Source organism: Photinus pyralis, unplaced genomic scaffold (assembly GCF_008802855.1).
Source record: "Photinus pyralis isolate 1611_PpyrPB1 unplaced genomic scaffold, Ppyr1.3 Ppyr1.4_LG10, whole genome shotgun sequence".
Classification (NCBI taxonomy): domain Eukaryota; kingdom Metazoa; phylum Arthropoda; class Insecta; order Coleoptera; family Lampyridae; genus Photinus; species Photinus pyralis.
This window is the reverse complement of record NW_022170250.1, coordinates 11,050,489-11,071,618: the sequence shown is the minus strand read 5'-3', so window position 1 is coordinate 11,071,618 and position 21,130 is coordinate 11,050,489. Positions and strand designations below refer to the sequence as shown.

The window sequence follows — 21,130 nt, the reverse complement described above, 5'->3', positions numbered from 1 at the left end:
CATTTCCGTGTCATATAATTATAGTTTAGAGCAGCGCAACTGCCTACCCAATTTATTTAAATAAACAAATTGGATTGAAGAGTTACTTACCGACAGTGATACTTGGTACCTACATTACAATTCAGTTCATAAATAAAACTATTTAGGAGTTATTAAAAATAAAATTACGCGATGTTTAGCAAATAAAAAAATAAATGAACTCAATTTAGTTTTTGGCGACGCATTCTAAAAAGCGTCTACATAGTATGGGGGCGTCAGCGCGCTGCTGAATATCGCCGCGACGACTTTCTAACGCGCGCAGTCGTACGCGCGACATCTCGCAAGTTGTTCTATTTGCGAAAGACGAAAAGTACCAACTACAGTTTTCGAAGCTCGTAAACCAAAAGTTAAAAACTTTTTCTCTTGTATTGTTTCTTAAACATATTAACCAAGTGTCCTCCGCGGTTGTGTAAAGAAAACTTTTGTGGTTCAAAAAGTGAAATAGCTTCGTTAGTTTCATTGTCAGTTAAAAGGTTGGTCAGTTTTATTTTTTATTTATTTCTTTGAATATACTAATGTTGCGCAAAGTACGCGTGATGAAAAGAAGATAAAGAAGTACCTGCAGGGAATGTGTAATTAACGCCAAATCAAAGTAGCTAAAAGTATTCCTAACAATCTTTCCGTTTACTTTAGAGACGTGACAACAAAAATTAATGAGAATTATTCAAATTAAACCTAGTAGAAACAATCTCCGCGCACGCAAAAACTACTTTTACTACACTGCGCCCGAAAAAAAATCACTCAAAATGACAGCGTACATCTTGGCTATAATTAAAAAACGACGTCATTGTAGTATTCTATGAATGAAATGAAGATAGTATTTATAGAAGCTAAATCTGTTTTTAATTATACTGTTGCATCAAACTCTTTAGGTAATTAATACAGAGCAGACATTTAAGGAAAGATAATTGCATTACTTTTCAAACTGTTCAGTTATGGATCATTGTTAGATAATTGCTTATTTTAGATATAAACTTTTTTCAATAGATAAAAAACAGTCCGACGTAAATTTCATTAATCAATAATCAAGTATGTTGTTTGGCAACTTTTAATGGTAGTTTAGTATTTATACCTACGGTTTTTAAATTTAAGGTTCTTATTTACATATTCGGATATGTGAATATTTTGTTTAATTAATTCTAATTTGCTTAGATCAGTGGAAGAATTCGATCTTCGGGTTTTATCAGTGGTCTATGGTCTATCATTTGGTAACATTTTTGTTGCAAATAAAGTGACACCATTTTCAGCGAAATAAAAAAAGGTATTTTGGTTCAGTGAACCTGGAAACTGAGTTTGACATGACCTATTACGATCAATTTTGATCGTTTTTTAAATCTACTAACTAAATATACTTTTTTTTAATAGTCTTGCTCCGTTCTGCCAATCATCGCAGATTCCCCTAAAAATTCTCAAAGGAATCGTTTCTGAAAAGTTTATCACATCGTAGATGGGCCAAAGAATGTTCAAGTAAATTATTTTGTGTTTCCAAGAAACAAAAAGTGAATAATTAACAATAATCACTATCACCTATAAACTTCCTGTATTCAGGCAATAGGTAGGCTGCTTATCTCGTGAAGATATAACTATTTATTATATTATATCCTTACAAGAAAGTAAAATTTAAGGTGAAAACGAATTGCTTTAATGGCACCCTATAACCTTTTTATTATATATCGGTCGTTTCAGAAACATTCAACTAATATGCGGGTACATTTCAGTGGAAAGTGTTATTGACCAGAAGTTTGGATAAAAGATTCCTTATAGAAATGGGAATCCCTCGAAATGAGAAGCAAATTTTAATACGCAAATATTGAAAGCAATAGAACAAACGGAAAGTTTATCATAAAAACGACGACGAAATTTAATACAAAAGTCGTCGGTAAAATGGTAAGTTAAGTACTCGACTCCAAAGGGGCCTCGTACTTCAATCTTTCTTCGCCAGTAATGTGTAATGTGAACTTCTGAACTCTTGGTAAGATTAACTGAATTTTGCAGTGATTTTCTTGATTGGATAAACTCCACCTGCATTACGACAGACCTTTTTGATTAATTAAAATATCGTACCTAAAAATTGTTGTCTTTCATTCAGCTGAAAAAACTTTTATTTCGCACACCCATTAAAATTTTAGCGTCGTGGAAACGTTTAAGAATTTAAACTGTTGTCAACAGGAAATAACAAAATTACATCAAATTACGTTCTTTTTTTTTCATTGTTTGCATAGATTAGTTATGAACTTCATTTTATAATTTTAAGCGTTTTCCGATTTTAATTAGAGATTTGGTTAATAAATACATACGAAACATCTTACCAAATATCACGATCTCCTACCTCGTAGGTATGTAAGTTAGTTACAAAAAATAGTCACTTTCACTTCACTCAATAAAATAATGCCTTGTCATTTAGATTTCCAATTTATTTACTATAGCAAACACCACATCAAATGATTTCTTGAGTACGGACTAACCAATGTCTAATAATGTCTGTAAAACAAAACTGCGAGTTCAAGATTAACGTGGAAAATACAGCAATTCATAATTGAAACCGAAACCTCGTTTAGCCTGTTAAAACAAAATGTTCAACGAAATGTATGTTTTTGTTGTTTGAACTATGTACACACTAAATTTACTTTGTCTTGAACAGAAAATCTAACGTTAATTATTATTGTTGTAATTTCACGAAAAGTAATTTACTAAGGCGTGTAAATTATGATGTTTATGGATTTAAAGAATTTTTTGTTATAGTATTTACAACACGCCTGCACGTGCATGAAAAGGCGATTAATGCACGCCGAGCTTTAAAGGTTGCTAGTACCTTACTTCAAATATGACATATGAAACTATGATCGGGGCTGAATTAAAAAATCCTCTCAGATCCGATTTTGCAGGTACCAACTTTTCTCCTGTTTTTGCAACAAGCCAGTGAATCGTGATTCAACCAAAGTCATTTTATTTACAAAGTCAAGCGACATTTCCATGATAATCATGGAAGTAACGTCAATATGACTTCATTTTATTCCCCTTATTTTTTAATTATATTGCAGGTATAATAAAAAATACCATAAGAAAGCGTGTATAATTTGTATTTAAAATTGATATGTGAACCTAAGTTTCTACAATCCCTATCTTTCATGTTAAAAATGTTTCAACGCCGATTAAACCAAAGCTGATGCGCACGCCACCTTGGAATGCTCGCTACGGATTAAATTTAAATGAGCCAATGAACGTTCAGTTACCTTTCGATCAACACAAATCAGCGGACGCTGTGGCGTAATGAATCTTTTTAATTAATTTACAATTTTTGCGGTCATTTTCGGAGATGCATTTTTTATATGTTAATCGGGATCATGCCTACTACCCCATAACACAAATTTTGTTTCCAGGTTTGTATAGGGATACGCGATAGATTGCTAGACTATTTGTCAGTCTTGACGTTCGCGGTGAAAAATAGTAGTAGGTATTATCGTTTGCGTGGTTTTATGAATTCATAATAACACTACTATTATGAAAGTCGTAATGACATCCAAGTGGCCATCCTGAATATGTCATAAGGACACCCTAGTAAATTATTTCATTTATTTTTTATTGATAATTTACATGGTGGTTAAAATACTAGTCTATCTATAGCCACATAAACAGACCCCTAATTCCCGCTGTCATAGCTACGGGAGTTATAAAATCTAATTCCCTCTGTCACAACAATAGGACTTTGACAATTAATTGACATTTACGGTAAAGTGAAACACAATGGTTAGTTGTCAATCGTGTAATATAACAATTAAAACTTACAGAAGGAACTAGAATGACATTTCATAAGGGGAACCATGTTATATTTCTTAAAATGGTCTTTTTTCACGATACTTAACTTCATTCATTTTGTAGGTTGTGATACAGATCCATTGTCGTAGCAATTGTGTGTAAAACACCATTTTGAAATACATCTAACAGGTACTTTTCAGATTTCCTTTAGATAGTGAATGGTGAATCCTAGACTTCTTGGGCTTAATCTCTAATTCTTATTTTTTAAAAACGTTTTCAATTGCCTCTAACTATAATCCAAAAGAACGTCTTAGTATTGTTCAAATTCCAATAATAATGTGTATAAATAATACCTTGAAATGTCTAGGTTCTCTCGCAGTCTCGCACACGCAGCATGGATCCAAGCATGGAGTAGTAGGTCCACAAACAAGACGGTTTTCCCTGCTTAGATCCTTCACTAAAATACGCCAAAAGAATTTTTTCGTTCACAATCTTCAAGGAATTTTCCGATCGCCATTTACAAAAGTTGAATAGTATTCGTTTTCATATAATATTTTTGAGGTCGCCGGCACTAACCCCTTAAGAGCATCTTCAGCTTCTTTTATTCCTTCCCTGGGAACATCATCATCTTCATTCCCTTTTCCGTTCTTGAACAAAGCCAAACGACACAAAAATTGCTTTCAAAATGACAGACGCAGTATTTTTTGCTGTTTTTATACGTAACTAGGTAACCATTGCAGTCGCAGCCAACCCCATACGCAACAACGCGAATCGGATGAGAAATTTTTATTTGCAAATTAATTTACGAGTATTCGTTTGGCATTTGAACGATAAACAAGTGAAACGCTCCGTCGCGAAACAAAAATAAACGGGTATCATTGTGCGCGAGTGATATCTGGCGACCTTAAGACGGTCGTAAAGTTATCGCGTAAAAAAAAAAAACATGTATTCACAACAAACCGTACCACAATCACAAAATGAAGTGATATTAATGCAACAAAATAATGCGCTATTCCAAGAAAATTTTCAACGTTCGCAAAATGAACAGCAACTTTATAATAGCTGGAAATTAGTAGAGAACGAAAAGGTAAGTGCCATGAATAGGGCGGATCAACTCCAAACTCAATTAAATAAAATCCATAAAATGTATGAAGAACTGAGCAAAAAATACTCAGAGATAGAAAACAGGCTGTCTAATAACACCAAAGAAGAAGAGGAAAAAAAGACAGCTGAATACCACACAGATGAAGAGGAATTAGCTTATGAGACAGGGTCCGTCAAAAAAATAGGAAGAAGAGAAAAATGAATACTTCGCTTACCCCACCGCAAAAACAACAACAAGAACAAAAACAAGCTGATAGGAATAATGAAGAAAGACCTAAAAAAATAAAACCACCTCCACCTATCCTAGTAGACAACATACAGAATTTCAATGAACTTCATGCTATGATCAATAAATTCACTAACGCACAGATTAAAGTCATTAACAACAAAAATATTAAAATTAATGTACAGGACGAAAAAGATTTCAAAATGCTTTCTGAAGCATTAAACAATCAAGAATTTTCTTGGCATTCTTACGAGAATAAACAAAATAGGCCAATTAAAGTTATGGCCAACAGACTGCACCATTCTATAAAATCAGAACACATAGTCCAGGAAATGAGAAAACGTGGCTACAAACTTCTTGAAGCCACTCCCAAACTAAAATATAAAACGAAACAACCGCTAAATATGTTTATGATTTCGTTCAGATATGACGAGAGTATCGATAAAATTTACGGTATTACCGATATATTAGGTGTCCGAGTAGAAATCCTGCCGCTAAAGAAATCTAAACTCGTACCCCAATGCAAAATGTGCCAAGCATATGGCCATACACAAAAATTTTGTTATAAAGAGCCACGCTGTGTTAGATGTACTGGTACACACCTAACAGTAAACTGCGATAAACCAAAGACAGACAAACCAAAATGTGTCCACTGTGGAGAGGAGCATCCAGCAAATTATAGGGGATGCATGGTAGCAAAAGAAATACAGAAGCTGCAGAACAAGCGCATAAAAAAGCCCGTCTTGCCCAAACAGCCACAAAGAACAAACCAACAAGAACCAGTAGCCAAAGTGAACGAAAGTAAAAAAACTTATAGTCAAGCTATCTCTGGTAAGAATGAAACTAGAAGCAATAACAACCTAGAACCAAGCACATCTATTGCACACACTCTACAACAATTTCTGGAGAGACTAACTAAAATGGACGAGCGTATAGTAAGATTAGAATATAGCGCCAAAGGAGCTATTCCTAAGCACTATAATGTTCAATAGTTTAAAAATCATGGAATGGAATGCCAACGGACTGTTGCAACATCAACAGGAATTGCAAACAGTTCTAGATATAGAAAAAATAGATATCTGCCTCATTTCTGAGACACACTTTACCAAAGAATCCTTTCTTAGATTTAAGGGATATACACCCTGCAAATGCAGCCAAAGGAGGCAGTGCAATCATAATAAAGGAGTCCATTAAGCATCACCAAGAAAAGGGATATAAAACAATGGAATTTCAAGCCACCGCCGTTAATGTCAAAACCAGAACATATGAGATCACAATTGCAGCAGTGTACTGCCCCCCAAGACATGCCCTCAAAAAAGACCAATATCTCGACTTTCTGAACAGTCATGGTCGAAGATTCATAATAGGAGGTGGCTACAACGCCAAACATACCTACTGGGGATCTAGATTAATAACCACCAAGGGAAAGGAACTCTTGGAAGCAGTCAAACAACTAAAATGTGAAGTACTATCAAGTGGAAAACCGACATACTGGCCTACAGACCCACAGAAAATCCCAGACTTAATTGATTTCTTTATAACTCGAAATGTTGCCGTGAACTACATGCATGTTGAACAATCTTGGGACATGAACTCGGACCACTCTCCCATCCTTCTCACGCTCAACGATAGTGTTATACAAAAGGAATTAATTCCTAGATTAGTTAATAAGCGGACTGATTGGTGCAGCTTCAAAATACAACTTGAAGAAAATATCAAATTGGCAGTTCCTCTAAGAAATGTAGAACAACTAGATAACGAAACAGAAACTTTTGTTAAGGATATCCAAGAAGCTGCTTGGGATAACACTCCTACCACTAGTACAAGAACCAAAGGTAACAGCTACCCAAACAAAATAAGAGAGCTCATCTTTAAAAAGAGAAGACTCAGAAGAATCTGGCAACAATCTCGAGCTCCAACGGACAAAACCACACTGAACAACGCTACCCAGCAACTAAAAAGAGAAATTCAAAAATTCAAAAATGAATCGATTAGTGACTATCTTAGTGAATTGTCGAATGACAACAACACTGACTATTCACTCTGGAGAGCAACTAAAAAACTAAAAAGACCGATTCAACAGAATCCACCGATAAAAAATGCAGATGGGAGCTGGGCAAAAAGCAATCTGCAGAAAGCCAACAGATTTGCTGAACACCTCGAAAAAGCATTTCAACCGAATGAAGGTGAAGACACATTAGATTGGGAAAACGTTAACTTTAACCAAGGAGAAGGCGAAATCACACCCACCACTCCAAAAGAAGTTGCAACTGAAATAAAAGAAAACATTGATCCAAAGAAGGCTCCAGGATTTGATTTGATCACTGGAGAGATCCTAAAACAACTTCCTAGGAAAGCTATAGTCAAACTAACGTACCTTATCAATGCTTCGTTTCGACTGAAATATATACCCAAAATATGGAAAATGGCTGAGGTGAAATCAAGTCTCATCTTATAGACCAATCTCATTGCTTCCAGTGATGTCAAAGTTGTTTGAAAAATTACTTCTTAAAAGGCTGAAACCCATTATAGAAAACAAGAACCTAATTCCTCTACACCAATTTGGCTTCAGGGAAAGACATTCAACCATAGACCAAGTCCACAGGATAACAGACATAATCGAAAGGTCACTAGAGGAAAGAAAAGTTTGTTCTACTATATTCCTTGATGTAGCACAAGCTTTCGACAGAGTGTGGCACGAGGGACTTAGGTATAAATTAAGAAAGCTTTTGCCTAGACAATATACACAACTATTGGAAGCATACATAACAGATAGGGTTTTTAGAATTAAGCAAGAAGATGCTTATTCTGAAATAAAAGAAATTAAAGCAGGAGTGCCACAGGGCAGTGTATTGGGACCTATCCTTTACCTACTATACACCAGTGACATACCCGAGTTAATACATGGCACGATAGCCACCTTTGCAGACGACACGGCCATCTTGTCTGTAGGCAAAGACTAAGAAGAAGCAGCAAGAACGCTACAAACATCTGCTAATCAAATTAACGACTGGACTAAACGCTGGAGAATTAAATTAAATGAAACCAAATCCATTCATGTCAATTTTACAAACAAACATGATCAGTATATCCTTGTTAGTATAAATAATACACAAATACCATATGCTAATACAGCAAAATATTTGGGTATTACCCTAGATGCTAGGCTGCGCTGGAAGGCCCATATCAAAAAAAAAACGAGAAGAACTTGGCCTCAAGTATAAGAAAATGTATTGGCTCTTGGGCAGACATTCCACCCTGTCAACATACAACAAAATACTATTGTATAAACAGATCCTTAAGCTCGTGTGGACATATGGCATCCAGCTGTGGGGTTGTGCCAGAAAGACTAATATAGACATCATACAGCGCTTCCAGAATAAAGTACTGAGGAACATTGTTAACGCACCTTGGTACTTCAGAAACAGTGACCTGCATAGAGATTTGGAAATGGAAACTGTGAGCCAAACCATTGAAAAACTTGCCAGAAGTCATGAGCAGCGACTACTCCATCACGTCAATGTTGAGGCCATCCAGCTCCTCGACAACACGATGTTAACCAGAAGACTCAAGAGGACGAAACCCTTTGAGTTGGTATAAGTGTTTGTGAAAAAGCAGAGTAAAGTGCTAGTGGTGTACACGTTAGCGAAGTGTAATGAAATTGTTAAAGACTAGGACCTGCTAATGAGTAAGACCCTAGGTTGAGTTTTGTAGTACTAATTTAAGTTTGAACAAAATTTCTCATTGATCAACATATGATCAGATTGTAATTCAAAGAAACACCAATAAAGGTATTTCATTAAAAAAAAAAATTAATTTACTTTTCAACAGCAATTCTACTATTATCAATAAAAAATAAAACGTAGAATGTACCACGGGATAAAACAGAGTATAATTCCCTTCGGGGAACGCATAATACCCTCGCGACTACGTCGCTCGGAGTATTACTGTTCCCTCAGGGAATTATGCTATTGTTTTATCCCTTAATACATTATCTACTATTAATGAACAAGAATTAATTACTAGGTAAGGAATGTTTGAGGTTGATGTATTTACTAAAAATATTCTGACACCATAATTTAATATTCACTTGGAAACTCGTAAAAAAGATTATACGTTGGTTCGTGTGCCGTATTTTATTCTATTGGGATATGATCCGGAAACTTTCAGAAAATAGCAACTTTTAGGGAAAAAAGGATCGATTTTCCGCTGAGGCATTGTATACGTGTAGTATTGTACCTATACTCACCTTCATTCACTCATCGATCTTAGTAAAACCTTCCTTCCGTCAACAGGCTACAATATTTTAGTTAGAACACCCTGTCCTATATCATAGTGTAAAGATTTTGCCTATATATGTGCTTGCTTTACAATGCAAATATAATAACGGGTGATCAAAAATGAGTTGCTGTCGAGTCGCCTTTGGAAGTTCAAGTTAAATACGATTTTCCATGTAAACAAAAATTCCAAAGGCGACACTACAGTAACTCATTTTTGATCGCATAGTATAATACCATTGAATAATAAATCATAAATAAAGATATATTATTCAATGATAATACCTATTTCGGTTCGTGATTTTGTAAGGGTAACTGCAGCAAAGCTTTATTTTTTATCTACTTCACTTAAGAACAATATTTGTTTTAAAAAGATAGCTAAAAGGAATAAATTTGAAGTTTGATGTATGAGAAGTAATGCACCTACCACTTTACGTTGTGGTGGCGATTAGGTTTCGGGGACAGGATTTTAATGGATTCCTTATTATTTAGTTTAGTATTTCTATGCATATTATTTTACACTACTACAAAAGGAAATCTCTTAATGCTTTTAAAGTGGTTTGTTTGTTAACACGACCTAATAAACATCAACAACATATTACAATGTACGCTAGAATTAGATGAATAACGTAATATTATAGACGTTTATATAAAACTACGGTAAAACTATATGTTGAAGCAGACTAAGACATTACACCAAAAATGCACAAATGTGACAAACGTTATTTGTAATTAAGAAAATTTAAAATCATGATAGTTAACCATTGTCCAAATTGAAAATTATAGAAATGTTTTAGTGATCTTCATCAAGTTATTTTGTTCAACCGATAGTTAACATTGTCTCAAAGATGCTTTGTTTTGGATTTTGAACTACCTACCTCGAGATATTTATTCGTCAGATAAATTAGATAAAAGTTTTTCCATCAGTAAAGCTCAACATGTTGACAAAGAATGATTAATTAGTTCACATTTTAAGGTAGGTTTCAATCTTCAGCTTTACACAAACTGGTTATATCATACTCTATTCAGCCCTCTGATGTATCATAAACGTCAAACTTAACGTGGAAGTGCCAAAAATTGTTATTTTACGTTATTTAGTATAGGGAAAATGCCGTTTTTGACAGGTAAACTGCACGTTAAGTTTAATGTTAGTGATACATCACAGAGCTGATTAACTTTATGTGCTTATATAGTTGAAGCTTCGTGGGTTTGGACGTTTTGAATAAAGGAGACGAAGTTCTGGTTAGTTTCCTGAGAAACCACCCTTCTAAATACGTCAATCTGACCCGAGCCCACAGCTACTATTAGTTTATCACTCGTTCACCCATTTGTGTGAAGAAGTAGAGTAATTCGGCACATTAAGCAACCACCAGCAATTTCAGACAGCATCGAGGAAATTCGTTAAAACCCACACAGTTTTATTGGGTTGAGGAGAATGGCGCTTATTTATAGGCAACCTAAATTATAGATAACATCTGACGTCTACTTTGTGCGTGAGAAGGGAGTATCTGCTACTGTAAATTATGGAGGATTAAGTGTTTGACAGGATAAGTAACAATATTCGCTTTACGAGGTTTATTTAAATTTGATGAGCTTTACATGTGTTTATTACGTACACATGGGTTAAATGCTCGGCTTCAATCATTTACTCAAGTTGTAGTGACGTTATTTTCTATTCAGTTCGAACACTTGGGAATGTTACTTACGATATGCTTTATAAAATGTTTGTTCATGATTCCAAATGAATTACCGTTGGCTATTGTTACTTTGTACGTATCAGTGATATGAATCCGGTGAAAATCTCCTTCAGGAGCAGAAACAATAAGTTTGGAATAAAAATAATTACACAGTTAACACAGTACAGAAAGTTGTCTAAACAGTGTCAGAAACGAGGTCAGAAACAACTAAAAGACATCAAATAGGGCAATAACCTTTTAGTTAAGAAATTGTAAACGTTAAACATACGAAACGGCGTGTCCGTACTGCAATGCTCCCAATTGGCTTCTCAGTTATACTTGTTTTAAGACAAATTTTTGATGTCAACAAATACCCCCAATTGTCATTTGATTTTAAGTTAATTTATTAGGGTTAGAAACTATGGTAGACGTTTTTTAGGGTTGTTTTTGAGACCAAAATATGCGTCTTATTAATGTACGTGTTTAAACAATGAGAAACTATTGGTTTTCACGGTTTATGCCCAAAAATAAAATCGGTAAAATTTTGTTTTTATCAAATTGACTCTCGGATGATATTTCTTCCATTCTAGTAACAAGAGATATTAATGGTGCTCATCGACATATCAAAATACATACACATACATATGGAAATCTAGATCAATAAGGTTCCGCCTTCCTCTACTACAGTGCTTTATAAAATCAATCTTATGTTGTTAATTGTAATATCCAGTATCCAACATTTTTACTACACCATTGTACGTGCCAACGTTCTGTTTCACTATATTAAACAACCCCTGTAAGAGTTCTCTGGAGGCACGCGGGGTCATAGCGGTCCACTTGAACTTATTTACACTATATACTGAACATCCTGTACATAAATTCTTTTATACAAAATTAGGTTCGAACCCCTGGATATCGTAGATAATCTGTTGTATGGTATCGCCGTATCCGGTTCTTCGGAAATGGCGTCGGTAGGACAACATCCTGAACGGGAGTTTATGTGAGCTGCGATGCGTTATTTCGGCGGGTAGTTGTAATTTGAATTATTAAAATGCATAGGGAATACTGGTAACGCCGGGTTTTTATGTTAGATGGGTGAAACCAACACTTCGAAATATAAATCTTGTCACCGTTTGGTATGGTATTATTCAGGATCTGAATTGCACATTGGATGTGACGAAGTTACTACCACAATATACCACCCAAAATGTCAAAAGGTATCCAAAGAATCCACAACGTACACAACGTCTAAAACTACCGCTTGGGTGGTCCAACCTTGGAAAACTACTTGGAAAACTACTTGGAACTTGGATCCTAGACTGGATCACTCTCTATTTAGGATTCGTGGAATGAAACCAAAAATTGATGACGTTCAATCCTGGCTCGTAGCGGGATGGGTTTGCTGCGCTGCTCGTAAAATCTCAAGGAATGCGCTGTGTTGCGTAATCAAAGTGACCAAGTTCATTTAAAACGTTATAATGCGTACAAAATAGTTTATATACACGCACGGACTAACCTTGATTTAATAATTAATGATACTACTTCTTCTTTGAATCGAAATTGTTACGGGTTCCGTGCGCGAAAATTCCCAATGATTTCGACGGCACGGCCGCTCGATTTGACTTATAGTCTCCATTCGATTCACGTATTAGCCACTAAAAGTATCCCGGGGTTTCAACGCAAATTTTACGTTAATCCAACGCGTGTCGTGATTTTCTTGGCACTTAGTGGAATCTTTTTCAACCTTACTAACGAGCTCCTAGCGAGTTTATAATTTTGCGGTGTCTGTCCGTCTGTCCGTTAGCACGATAACTCATAAACGAATGGACCGATTACGATGAAATTTTGCAGGTGGATTCTTTATCATATTTGTAGATCGGAGTTCGTGAATTGGCAATGTAGACCAAAAAATAAAGTACATAGGCTCTTTTGACATCTCCGTTAGTTATGAATCGAATTGCATGAAATTCAATATGCGCATAGCTATATCCATATAAAACACAATTCCAAAAGTTGAGCCTAATCGATCAGCATTCACAGTGCCCTTTACGTATCTCGACCATTTACAGAACGAATTGCAAACTTTCTTATTTATGAAGGTATTTAAATGAAATTTGATACCACTTGGAATAAAAGCAAATTTAACGTCAGTTTCAAAATATGGTTTTGCGTATGCGCAGTGCCAACTTTTTATTTATGAAGGGATTTAATAGTATATTACGTAACGAGTGTTGAAAGCGATACTTTTCACACGAGATGTGAAGTTTGCCATACGAGGCGAAGCCGAGTGTGGCAATCACACGAGTGTGAAAAGTGGCTTTCAAACGAGTCATGTACACTATTTTTCCTACGACTCTCCATACAACCAAAATACTTACATAATGAAACAAAAGTTATTTTATTTCGAACCAACTACTAAAACTATCTAAAAATACGAAATAGATTCAATTTCTCTTTAACGAACTATTGTTATAATTACTTTAGCAAAGACTAAAGAGGTACTTGTGGTTTGGAGCTTCTGCAAGAAATTTACTAATATTATTAGACGTACGCTACTTTTTATACCTCAGCCGTAATTTAGTTGGTAGTAATTCGAGTGTAGTGGATTTTGCCTCTTCTCTGATGTTGGGTGGAGTACACTCTACATCCATGGAAGAATCACTTTTCGCCATTAAAAATAAGTAAGGAATTAAATGTGTAGCACAAGGGAATAAACTCAAGAATAAACTAATCGCAATTTTAGAGTTTGACGTACGCCTACTACGTTGATGTTACAAGAAGATTAGACTACTACGAAAGCAAAACGTAACATGCGATTTGCTTTCTACTACATGGTAAATCTTATGAGAAAGCAAATCACACGGGTGCGTTTTGTTTTCCGTTACATTTTGCCATAAGTGAGCGAAATTGTCAATTTTCAAGTAAACATAATTGTACGACATATGTCATTTTCAATGAAAGTCGTAGGAAAATGAAATTTGATACATAGCCACTTGGAATAAAAGCAAATGTAACGCCATTTTCCAAATTTGATTTTGTGTAGGATGTGTAGTGCCAACTTTCTTACTTATGGCAGCAATTAAATGAAATTTCATACATATACACTTTAAATAAAAGCAAAACTAACATCAGGTTGAAAATTTGGTTTTGCACATGCTATAGCCATACCCAGGAGCTCGTTTGCTATATTTGTTTAATTTATTATTTTCTCATTAACATTTTTAGTTTCTGATGAAGGTTGCAACTTCAACCGAAATATATTAAATTTATAAAATAACGGTCTTTAATCTTGGCTTACCACCTTTGATGCGAGGGATATGTGATTGTACATACACATTGGCACACGATATTACGTATCAATAATAAACTGCTCCAATATAGACAACGAGCGACAAAGTCACTTCCGGTTGACAAATATTGACTAAAATTTAATCAATTAGTCCCTTGACCTTTGTCAACCTATTCTTAAAAACAGAATTCGAAAATTCAAAACCCTTATTGAGTTAATCACAGACGGCCGGACGGACGGACAGAAAGTCCAAAATCATAAACTCACATTTTGTCGCTCGATAATAAATGGTTTAGGCCGATGTCTTCGATTTAGCACACATTTGTTTACAGGCTCAAAAATGACGTAAGTGCTTATGACCAAACGTGTATTTCGTAACTTAATTTTAAATTTTGATGAAAAAACGTGCGGTCGTGTGGCAAACGGAAATGAAGTCTACCAACAAGTTATCGATGTCCGACTAGTCCAAAATTGACACCTTGCTATTTTCCTTTCTAAACTCTTACAATTTCATTGAGGTGACCGAACATACATCGAAATGTATTTTGTACGCAGTCAAACTTAAACACTGAGCTTCATTACAAACATCTCTCGTTATTATGTCTTTTGTATAATCTATTCCAGGTAATTAAGGTTTTTGTTGGCAATAACGCGCCCCTTTATGACCCTTTACCTCATGCAATATAGACTTATGTTATGACTCCTCAAAATAATTTTACTTACCAACAATGAAACTCATGGCTATATAACGTAGATGTTAACGGGATTTGTACCCCGTTTTAACAAAAAAGACTTTCTCGTCCGTACCTGACTTTTGCTAAATTGAATTAACACAGATGAAAGGGGAAATTAAACTAGTTAAACTAACCTTAAACACCAACATTAAACAACCTACAATTCGTCAATGCTGTCTAAGTGATTATATCACTTTTGTATATTACTTGATTCCTTCATCCAAGTAAAGTTTACATTTTTGATTTGATTAGGTTGATTTTAATTTGATGTCTGACGTACAAAGGCAATTTGGGAGATATCCTTGATGTGGTTACATTATTCAACGTCTCGTTTTCTATTGCAAATTATACTCCAAAAACTGTCAAAGTTTAGTGAAAGTAGAGCGATTTCAGACACCTGAAACCCGCATTAGCGCGGAATAGAAATTCTATAACGCACTGTATACATAATTGATGAACTATTGTGTGTTTAGCCTTATTAAATTTATCACTCACCTTTCAGGGTGCTTTTTAATAGACGTTGATGGGCTTAATAAACAATGCATGTCAAGAATGTGCGTACTTATCGATCTCGGAAATTTCATTGAACGTGTAGTTTCTAGTAACCCATGGCCTACAGTGTAGATAGTGGTTCGTTTGCCATAGTAAAGCGACAGCTGGACTACGCCACTAAATGTCCCTTGTTCGAATCTGGGTTAGGGCATGGATTTTGATAAGTGCATCGTGGGCTTGTGTCCACCAAGTTAGCATGTACAAGTCCTCATATTTCAATTTAACTTCGAAAATACTGCGAGACGTTATAAATAAAGTCAAAGATATGTCATTTAACGCATATACTCTCCATAGTTGTGTCCAAAAAAGGGGTGGAAAGTGAACAAGGCGGCCATCTAAATATCAGAGTCAACCAGTGTCGTGTAGTATACTCCACGTTACGTACATTTGATTGGTCGCGACATTGTCGAACGAGCCGATGATGTTAAAATAGTTATTTGTATCAGAAGAGTGTTTGCAATATGAATCTTCGCAAAACATTTTTATGGACGTGTGATACACAAGATTTTTTGTGTTGAAGTAAAAAATTTGTAAAAGGCAAAACGTTCATCTTAAAACTTATTACCTTTTATAATGCGACGAACCTGGGCAGCTCGCGCACACTCGGCGAGCTTTGGAAAATTAAAGGATTAGTTATAGTCCGGGAAATAGAGACTGAAAATGGACCATTTCCTGCAAAACGAGAAGTAGTTCCATTTTTTTTTGCATGTCATGGAAGAATATCTGGTGGTTAATAATCCAAGTTTTCGACCTCCCACCCCCTGTACTTTCTCCGTACCACCCTTAAAACCAAAGAAATTTGGTTGGTTTTTTAGTTTTTCAATCATATCTTTTTATAGGTTTACTTTAGAAAAAAATATTGCTATCAGAAATTGTAGACTATAAAATTCCACACAACTTTGATACACCCTACTTTTTTTGTGAAATGTTTATTAAAAAAGATATAGAGCTTGAGAGTTGGTTATATTTTTAAAAATTCTAAAATTTGTATGTAGATGTTTTAACCAAATGTTATACTTTATCTCTATAATTAAGGGTTTTGTGAGAAAATATCTTGAACTTATCGTGGTATAAATCCCCCTACCTTGCACCCTTACCAAAGGGGATGCATATCATTCAACTTGCAACCCTTGCTAATCGGTATATTTGAATGACTGTGAAATTGTAGGGCTTTGTAATATACGTTTGAATTAAAAAAAAATTATCTCACTTCAGTTCAGCTTCATCCTCACCCCCCCCCCCCCCCTGCGGCGGTAGGAATAGACATTTAAACAGGATTAAAATAGTATATTAAGATACAAGTGTATAATCAAGTCTTTAAAGCACGCGCAACGAGTTTAAGGGCACGACGCAAAGCGGAGTGCCTTTAACGTTGCAAGTGCTTTAAAGACCAATTATACACGTGTATCTTATAGTATTTTTTATTATACCTGCAGTATAATTTAAAAATAGGAAATACAATGAAGTCATATTGACGTTATACTCGAATACATGCTAATTAAGTGGGCTGGGTGTTCGTAATTTCACGATTGCCATGGAAATGTCACTTGACGTTTGCTTATAAAAATCATCGTCTTTGTGAATTAAACGATTTCCGTTGAAAAAGATAATACACCGTCCATTAAATCGATTGTTGTAAAATCTAAACAAACGTTGGTAGGTGTAAAATCCAACTCCAGCAAAGCCTATTATAAAGAATAGGAAAAGTTGTTTCCATGGACGAATAGGAAGTTACTTACGAATACAGTCTTAAATGCATCCATAATGCTGGCATATATGAAGGAAATGTCAAAGGTATTTAAATCTTCTATATTTTGGTGCATTCATTCAAAACTTTAAAGCAATGCTGCGATTAAAAAGTGGAACAGATTTGGAAGCATACCCTAAATTACGCGCGTTTGTGAAAGCTTCAACCAAAGGATAGGTACAAAAGCCAAAGAAATGTTCTGCATTTACAGAAAGCGACCTAAGAGGATTTTTTATTTCATCCAGATGACAGTTTCAAAAGTCATACTTGAAGTATCGTTACTTAGCAACTTTAAAGCACGTGTGTTTTAAAGGCCCTTTTTCGCACGCATTTGAGTGTTTAAAACGGAGATTGTGATTCAGGTATAATAAAAAATATGTAATAAGCATTGTAATCTCTGACTAACTTATCAATCGCCACCACAAGAGCGTTTAAATATCTATTCCTACCGCGGGGGGGGGGGGGGGGGTGAAACTGAACTGCAGTGAGACAATTTTTTAATTTCAATCGTATATTAAAAGGCACTAGAATCTCACAGTGATTCAAATATCGCCACTAGCAAGGGTTGCAAGTTTCATTATTATGCATCCCCTTTGTTAAGGGTACAGGGTAGGGGAATTTATACCACGATAAATTTAGGATATTTTCTCATAAAATTCTTAATTACAGAGATAAAGTATAAAATTTGGTTAAAACGTCTACATAGACATTTCAGAATTTTTAAAAATATAACCAACTCTCAAGCTCTATATCTTTTTTAATACACATTTCACAAAAAAGTAGTGTGTACCAAAGATGTGTAGAATTTCATGGTCTACAATTACTGATTACTGATATTTTTTTCTGAAGTGAACCATTAAAAAGATATGATTGAAAAACTAAGAAACCAACCAATTTTCAGGAGTTTTGGGGGTGGTGTGGAGGAAGCACAAGGGGTGGGAGGTCGAAAACTTAGATTCTTAACCACCAGATGACTGCATATGACATGCAAAATAAATCGGAACTACTTCTCATTTTGCAAGTTAAAACCCTGTATTCCCTGGACTATTAACTACGAATATTAATTTAATTTAGATCAAAAATAAATCAATCAACAATTTAAATAATACAACTGATGTAGTCGTCGGCCAGTTCACCCAGTGGGAGACGGCAGCACGGCGGCAGCAGCGTGCGAACGGACGGACTCGAGCGCCACCAAGCGAAGATCTCTCGCTTGGTAGAGGTCGGCGTTAGTCACGGACTGGTAGGTCGGTCTCGGTCGCCTCTGGGGTAAACTCAACCGGAAAAACGGTAACGAATTCTGTGGGTGCAGCAGATGGCGGCGGTTACTTCGGCAAAACTAAAACAGAATTACGACAGGCTCCCTATCGAGAGCGAAAGCAATAAACTAAACAAATATAGAAAACGAGCCCCTGGGTATGGCTATAGCATGTGCAAAACCAAATTTTAAACCTAATGTTTTTTGCTTTTATTTAAGGTATTATGAAATTTCATTTAATTGCTTCCATAAATAAGAAAGTTGGCACTGCACATCCTACACAAAACCAAATGTGGAAAATGGCGCTACATTTGCTTTTATTCCAAGTACTGAAGTGGCTATGTATTAAATCTCATTTGAATGCCTCCATAAATAAGAAAGTTAGCACTGCGCATGCGCAAAATCAAATTTTTAAACTGGCTTTAATTTGCTTTTATTCCAAGTGGCTATGTATCAAAGTTCATTTAAATACCTTCACAAATAAAAAAGTTTGCAATTCGGTTTGTAAATGGTCGAGATGCGAAACGGGCACTGTGAATGTTGATCGATTTGGCTCAATTTTTGGAATTGCGGTTTATATGGCTAAAGCTATACGCATATTGAATTTCATGCAATTCGGTTCATAACTCACCGAGATGTCAAAAGAGCCTTCCTTATTTTTTGGGCTACATTGCCAATTCACGAACTCCAATCTACAAATTTGACAAAGAATCCATCTACTAAATTTTATCGTAATCTGTCCATTCGTTATCAACATATCGTGCTAACGGACGGACAGACGGACATACACCGCAAAATTATAAACTCGCTAGGACCTCGGTAATAAAGCACAAATCGGCGGATCAGGTGGAAAAACAAACTCAAAATTTCGGTACTTACAAAACTTGACGGTGAAAAATGCGAAAGATAAAACCATATAAAACTTACGGCAATTATAAATGTCAAAAGATTAAGCAACGGAGCGGTTTTGCAAAAATTTACTCAATAAATTATGTTACTTACGGCAATAGATATTACGGAAAACGGCGGTACTTACAGAACTAACTACTTGCAAGATAAAGATATACTTACGACAATTACAAATGGTAAAAGATGACCACAAAATCCAGCTTTTACCTTATAAAGAAATCCGAACTTTGGGTACTTGGAATAGGGAATTTCCAGGTCCTCGCTGTATTCAGTACTAAAGCGGTGCAAATAAATTCGGTTTTTAAATAATTACTCGGCGTTTCATTACTTAAATATTGAAAACACCTGACATTTATCTGGATCGTTAAAGGGTTCGAATAAATACACGATTTACATGAATTAACAAAGACAACATTTATTCTAAACACACAAATCAAATTTAAGACAACATTTTAACAATCAAAGTGTTGTATAACACAGTCCGTTTTACACATTCCGCATAAGCGTTCGATAACAATTAAACAAATTAGTGAAATCTTAAACTGCTTACAGTTTATTGTTAAAGAAAAAAAAAGAATTTTTCTTCTTCGGAACACCAATAACGTAATTGACTGCATTAGATTAGTTGCCCAAAACATGACCGATGGCACGATGGCTCTTCGAAACAATAGACGAAAATTTTAATGAGACTGCTCCACCCAAATTTTCCTACTTCTCAAACTTCCACTCCATACTCGGCTGATTTCTTGACTAAAATGTTCTAAACTTTTCTTGTCGAATATTTAACTTTATCAAAATTACGAAGAACAACTTTATGTATGCTACGAAAGGCAATCTCTCCCACAAAATTTAACGCAGGACGCGGGTTTTCTAAGCGAATAGCACTCCGACCTCGAAATTGAAAGAGGCCCACTTTTTACTTACACCAACTTCACTATCTAAAGTCCCTCTCCTACTTTTCAAATTCTTCTCCAATTATCAGACACAGCCACACAACAACCAATACGTTTCTTGTTCCCCCTTATCGTATCCAAATTTTTACGCTGAATTCTCTTATCTCACATAACAATTTTTTACGAAAAACACGCATTTTTTGCCCATAAAAGCGCATAACGCTAATAAATAACATACTTAACCATTTAACAAAATTAGTAAAAATGCCCATCAATTCAAACAGAACTGTCACTTAAATGATTTACCAAAACAAAATTGATAACAAAATAAACGATAAATTGCCCTACATTTAATAATTCTAGGAATTAATCTTTTGAAAAGGGAAAACAAACCACTTGGAAGCAACTAGAAACACAATAATCATTTTGTGTTTAAACGTAAAACCCTACCAGGAGGAGGAGATCAATTAAAGACCCGTTATTAATTCAGGCGTCAGGACCAAACATCAACGTCCACAGTGACATTGTTTACATATTACCAAGTCATAATGTGCTTAAAATGGAATTTGCACAAAAAATATGCCGACGGTTAAATTTAAATTTAGAAATGCCATGGCAAATATATCAGTTCCACAAACCAATAATTAGTGATATTTATGCCGACCTAGGC

General features: G+C 35.2%; 1 long non-coding RNA gene across 1 annotated transcript in view; it reads left to right on the top strand.

Moving 5' to 3' along the window:
- The first annotated feature begins 287 nt into the window (after window positions 1-287).
- Window positions 288-21,130, top strand: part of LOC116161942 — a 79,037-nt gene continuing 58,194 nt past the window's right edge. Inside the window, exon 1 of the long non-coding RNA XR_004143456.1 lies at window positions 288-512. This is a non-coding gene — a long non-coding RNA (uncharacterized LOC116161942). The remainder of the gene's footprint in view (window positions 513-21,130) is intronic.